At 42.6% G+C, this 6,261-nt stretch overlaps 5 non-coding genes across 5 annotated transcripts; all 5 read right to left on the reverse strand.

The window, feature by feature from the left end:
- Positions 1–1,087: 1,087 nt before the first annotated feature.
- Positions 1,088–1,161, reverse strand: trnan-guu (transfer RNA asparagine (anticodon GUU)). The gene has a single exon. It is a non-coding gene; the product is annotated as a tRNA-Asn (tRNA).
- Positions 1,162–2,266: 1,105 nt separating this feature from the next.
- Positions 2,267–2,340, reverse strand: trnan-guu (transfer RNA asparagine (anticodon GUU)). Its single transcript has one exon. It is a non-coding gene; the product is annotated as a tRNA-Asn (tRNA).
- Positions 2,341–3,445: 1,105 nt separating this feature from the next.
- trnan-guu (transfer RNA asparagine (anticodon GUU)) lies at positions 3,446–3,519 on the reverse strand. The gene has a single exon. It is a non-coding gene; the product is annotated as a tRNA-Asn (tRNA).
- Positions 3,520–4,624: 1,105 nt separating this feature from the next.
- On the reverse strand, positions 4,625–4,698 carry trnan-guu (transfer RNA asparagine (anticodon GUU)). Its single transcript has one exon. It is a non-coding gene; the product is annotated as a tRNA-Asn (tRNA).
- Positions 4,699–5,803: 1,105 nt separating this feature from the next.
- Positions 5,804–5,877, reverse strand: trnan-guu (transfer RNA asparagine (anticodon GUU)). Its single transcript has one exon. It is a non-coding gene; the product is annotated as a tRNA-Asn (tRNA).
- Positions 5,878–6,261: the final 384 nt, after the last annotated feature.

Below are 6,261 nucleotides of genomic sequence, written 5' to 3' on the forward strand. Positions count from 1 at the left end.
TCAGCAGGTCCAAGTCGCATGGAAGATCACTACAAGTCAGGAAGGGTCTGTTCACATCGCTACATTCTGAAAAATGTCATCCCTGGATGGTGTCAAAGCACCACCCTTTAGATTGACAGTCCACGCGGTAACAGATTGCGCTACAGAAGCTTGTGGTGGAATTGACCCTCAGCCAGCCAAAGTCACAGGGAATCTCAATTCAAGTCCAGGATGTCGCTTCATGGAGCACTACAAACTGAAAACTCTCATCCCTGGGTCGGCTCAAACCACCAACCTTTAGCTTAACAGTCTAACGCGCTAACCAATTGCACAACAGAGACTTGTGGTGTATTTGACCCTGACAGTTGACCTCTGGCCATCCGTGATCTCATCCAACTGTACATGGAGTTTACGACACAACAACACTTTGTTCCAATGGTTGTGTCAAGGTGCAACGAAAGTGCCAAAACATTTTCAAGGAAGTAGCCCTGTAGTTTTCTAACGTTTGTTAGCTTTTTGAATGGCCTTAAAAGGGCAAAAATGCCGAGCAATCTTCGTCAGCGCAACATTTTATTAAAAGGCATCTGGCAGGAGTAAATTCAGCCACAATCACGAATATCATTTGATAAATATATATCTTAAACCACTGCATTTTCAAGAATGTAATATATAATCGTCAAATTCATTCATAATAATTAGGGGACTGACCCCGGAAGTATGATATAATGGCGAGTCACTTTCATGGCATACAGGCACACATATACACACAATCACACACACACACACTGGACCAACATTGTCCTTCAAGCGAGATAAATATAAATGCTAAAGTTTTTCATGCCAGATTGACATATTTTACATTGGAATACTAGCCGGATTAATATTAATAAATGATATGTTCCTTGGAGACCACAGAATGATCAAGCTATTGAGTAACAGAAGATTACAGAACATTGACAGCCATTTTACCAGTAGGTATAGCAAATTGTCATCTTTCACGTTCAACAACACACCAATCACATAAGATAACAGGAGGCACAGCAGGTCAAAAACTAGCCTACTGTAAGTCCAGGACGGTGTTTCCACAACAGCAGAAATGTGAAGCTAGCGTCCCTGGGTGGGCTCGAACCACCAACCTTTAGATTAACAGTCAAACGCGCTAACCAATTGCGCCACAGAGACCTACAATTACATTGACCCTCAGCAGGTGCAAGTCGCATGGAAGATCACTACAAGTCAGGAAGGGTCTGTTCACATCGCTACATTCTGAAAAATGTCATCCCTGGATGGTGTCAAAGCACCACCCTTTAGATTGACAGTCCACGCGGTAACAGATTGCGCTACAGAAGCTTGTGGTGGAATTGACCCTCAGCCAGCCAAAGTCACAGGGAATCTCAATTCAAGTCCAGGATGTCGCTTCATGGAGCACTACAAACTGAAAACTCTCATCCCTGGGTCGGCTCAAACCACCAACCTTTAGCTTAACAGTCTAACGCGCTAACCAATTGCACAACAGAGACTTGTGGTGTATTTGACCCTGACAGTTGACCTCTGGCCATCCGTGATCTCATCCAACTGTACATGGAGTTTACGACACAACAACACTTTGTTCCAATGGTTGTGTCAAGGTGCAACGAAAGTGCCACAACATTTTCAAGGAAGTAGCCCTGTAGTTTTCTAACGTTTGTTAGCTTTTTGAATGGCCTTAAAAGGGCAAAAATGCCGAGCAATCTTCGTCAGGGCAACATTTTATTAAAAGGCATCTGGCAGGAGTAAATTCAGCCACAATCACGAATATCATTTGATAAATATATATCTTAAACCACTGCATTTTCAAGAATGTAATATATAATCGTCAAATTCATTCATAATAATTAGGGGACTGACCCCGGAAGTATGATATAATGGCGAGTCACTTTCATGGCATACAGGCACACATATACACACAATCACACACACACACACTGGACCAACATTGTCCTTCAAGCGAGATAAATATAAATGCTAAAGTTTTTCATGCCAGATTGACATATTTTACATTGGAATACTAGCCGGATTAATATTAATAAATGATATGTTCCTTGGAGACCACAGAATGATCAAGCTATTGAGTAACAGAAGATTACAGAACATTGACAGCCATTTTACCAGTAGGTATAGCAAATTGTCATCTTTCACGTTCAACAACACACCAATCACATAAGATAACAGGAGGCACAGCAGGTCAAAAACTAGCCTACTGTAAGTCCAGGACGGTGTTTCCACAACAGCAGAAATGTAAATCTAACGTCCCTGGGTGGGCTCGAACCACCAACCTTTAGATTAACAGTCTAACGCGCTAACCAATTGCGCCACAGAGACCTACAATTGCATTGACCCTCAGCAGGTGCAAGTCGCATGGAAGATCACTACAAGTCAGGAAGGGTCTGTTCACATCGCTACATTCTGAAAAATGTCATCCCTGGATGGTGTCAAAGCACCACCCTTTAGATTGACAGTCCACGCGGTAACAGATTGCGCTACAGAAGCTTGTGGTGGAATTGACCCTCAGCCAGCCAAAGTCACAGGGAATCTCAATTCAAGTCCAGGATGTCGCTTCATGGAGCACTACAAACTGAAAACTCTCATCCCTGGGTCGGCTCAAACCACCAACCTTTAGCTTAACAGTCTAACGCGCTAACCAATTGCACAACAGAGACTTGTGGTGTATTTGACCCTGACAGTTGACCTCTGGCCATCCGTGATCTCATCCAACTGTACATGGAGTTTACGACACAACAACACTTTGTTCCAATGGTTGTGTCAAGGTGCAACGAAAGTGCCACAACATTTTCAAGGAAGTAGCCCTGTAGTTTTCTAACGTTTGTTAGCTTTTTGAATGGCCTTAAAAGGGCAAAAATGCCGAGCAATCTTCGTCAGCGCAACATTTTATTAAAAGGCATCTGGCAGGAGTAAATTCAGCCACAATCACGAATATCATTTGATAAATATATATCTTAAACCACTGCATTTTCAAGAATGTAATATATAATCGTCAAATTCATTCATAATAATTAGGGGACTGACCCCGGAAGTATGATATAATGGCGAGTCACTTTCATGGCATACAGGCACACATATACACACAATCACACACACACACACTGGACCAACATTGTCCTTCAAGCGAGATAAATATAAATGCTAAAGTTTTTCATGCCAGATTGACATATTTTACATTGGAATACTAGCCGGATTAATATTAATAAATGATATGTTCCTTGGAGACCACAGAATGATCAAGCTATTGAGTAACAGAAGATTACAGAACATTGACAGCCATTTTACCAGTAGGTATAGCAAATTGTCATCTTTCACGTTCAACAACACACCAATCACATAAGATAACAGGAGGCACAGCAGGTCAAAAACTAGCCTACTGTAAGTCCAGGACGGTGTTTCCACAACAGCAGAAATGGAAAGCTAGCGTCCCTGGGTGGGCTTGAACCGCCAACCTTTAGATTAACAGTCTAACGCGCTAACCAATTGCGCCACAGAGACCTACAATTACATTGACCCTCAGCAGGTGCAAGTCGCATGGAAGATCACTACAAGTCAGGAAGGGTCTGTTCACATCGCTACATTCTGAAAAATGTCATCCCTGGATGGTGTCAAAGCACCACCCTTTAGATTGACAGTCCACGCGGTAACAGATTGCGCTACAGAAGCATGTGGTGGAATTGACCCTCAGCCAGCCAAAGTCACAGGGAATCTCAATTCAAGTCCAGGATGTCGCTTCATGGAGCACTACAAACTGAAAACTCTCATCCCTGGGTCGGCTCAAACCACCAACCTTTAGCTTAACAGTCTAACGCGCTAACCAATTGCACAACAGAGACTTGTGGTGTATTTGACCCTGACAGTTGACCTCTGGCCATCCGTGATCTCATCCAACTGTACATGGAGTTTACGACACAACAACACTTTGTTCCAATGGTTGTGTCAAGGTGCAACGAAAGTGCCACAACATTTTCAAGGAAGTAGCCCTGTAGTTTTCTAACGTTTGTTAGCTTTTTGAATGGCCTTAAAAGGGCAAAAATGCCGAGCAATCTTCGTCAGCGCAACATTTTATTAAAAGGCATCTGGCAGGAGTAAATTCAGCCACAATCACGAATATCATTTGATAAATATATATCTTAAACCACTGCATTTTCAAGAATGTAATATATAATCGTCAAATTCATTCATAATAATTAGGGGACTGACCCCGGAAGTATGATATAATGGCGAGTCACTTTCATGGCATACAGGCACACATATACACACAATCACACACACACACACTGGACCAACATTGTCCTTCAAGCGAGATAAATATAAATGCTAAAGTTTTTCATGCCAGATTGACATATTTTACATTGGAATACTAGCCGGATTAATATTAATAAATGATATGTTCCTTGGAGACCACAGAATGATCAAGCTATTGAGTAACAGAAGATTACAGAACATTGACAGCCATTTTACCAGTAGGTATAGCAAATTGTCATCTTTCACGTTCAACAACACACCAATCACATAAGATAACAGGAGGCACAGCAGGTCAAAAACAAGCCTACTGTAAGTCCAGGACGGTGTTTCCACAACAGCAGAAATGTAAATCTAGCGTCCCTGGGTGGGCTCGAACCACCAACCTTTAGATTAACAGTCTAAAGCGCTAACCAATTACGCCACAGAGACCTACAATTGCATTGACCCTCAGCAGGTGCAAGTCGCATGGAAGATCACTACAAGTAAGGAAGGGTCTGTTCACATCGCTACATTCTGAAAAATGTCATCCCTGGATGGTGTCAAAGCACCACCCTTTAGATTGACAGTCCACGCGGTAACAGATTGCGCTACAGAAGCTTGTGGTGGAATTGACCCTCAGCCAGCCAAAGTCACAGGGAATCTCAATTCAAGTCCAGGATGTCGCTTCATGGAGCACTACAAACTGAAAACTCTCATCCCTGGGTCGGCTCAAACCACCAACCTTTAGCTTAACAGTCTAACGCGCTAACCAATTGCACAACAGAGACTTGTGGTGTATTTGACCCTGACAGTTGACCTCTGGCCATCCGTGATCTCATCCAACTGTACATGGAGTTTACGACACAACAACACTTTGTTCCAATGGTTGTGTCAAGGTGCAACGAAAGTGCCACAACATTTTCAAGGAAGTAGCCCTGTAGTTTTCTAACGTTTGTTAGCTTTTTGAATGGCCTTAAAAGGGCAAAAATGCCGAGCAATCTTCGTCAGCGCAACATTTTATTAAAAGGCATCTGGCAGGAGTAAATTCAGCCACAATCACGAATATCATTTGATAAATATATATCTTAAACCACTGCATTTTCAAGAATGTAATATATAATCGTCAAATTCATTCATAATAATTAGGGGACTGACCCCGGAAGTATGATATAATGGCGAGTCACTTTCATGGCATACAGGCACACATATACACACAATCACACACACACACACTGGACCAACATTGTCCTTCAAGCGAGATAAATATAAATGCTAAAGTTTTTCATGCCAGATTGACATATTTTACATTGGAATACTAGCCGGATTAATATTAATAAATGATATGTTCCTTGGAGACCACAGAATGATCAAGCTATTGAGTAACAGAAGATTACAGAACATTGACAGCCATTTTACCAGTAGGTATAGCAAATTGTCATCTTTCACGTTCAACAACACACCAATCACATAAGATAACAGGAGGCACAGCAGGTCAAAAACTAGCCTACTGTAAGTCCAGGACGGTGTTTCCACAACAGCAGAAATGTAAAGCTAGCGTCCCTGGGTGGGCTCGAACCACCAACCTTTAGATTAACAGTCTAACGCGCTAACCAATTGCGCCACAGAGACCTACAATTACATTGACCCTCAGCAGGTGCAAGTCGCATGGAAGATCACTACAAGTCAGGAAGGGTCTGTTCACATCGCTACATTCTGAAAAATGTCATCCCTGGATGGTGTCAAAGCACCACCCTTTAGATTGACAGTCCACGCGGTAACAGATTGCGCTACAGAAGCTTGTGGTGGAATTGACCCTCAGCCAGCCAAAGTCACAGGGAATCTCAATTCAAGTCCAGGATGTCGCTTCATGGAGCACTACAAACTGAAAACTCTCATCCCTGGGTCGGCTCAAACCACCAACCTTTAGCTTAACAGTCTAACGCGCTAACCAATTGCACAACAGAGACTTGTGGTGTATTTGACCCTGACAGTTGACCTCTGGCCATCCGTGAT

This window comes from Salvelinus fontinalis, chromosome 11 (assembly GCF_029448725.1).
Source record: "Salvelinus fontinalis isolate EN_2023a chromosome 11, ASM2944872v1, whole genome shotgun sequence".
NCBI classification, from domain to species: domain Eukaryota; kingdom Metazoa; phylum Chordata; class Actinopteri; order Salmoniformes; family Salmonidae; genus Salvelinus; species Salvelinus fontinalis.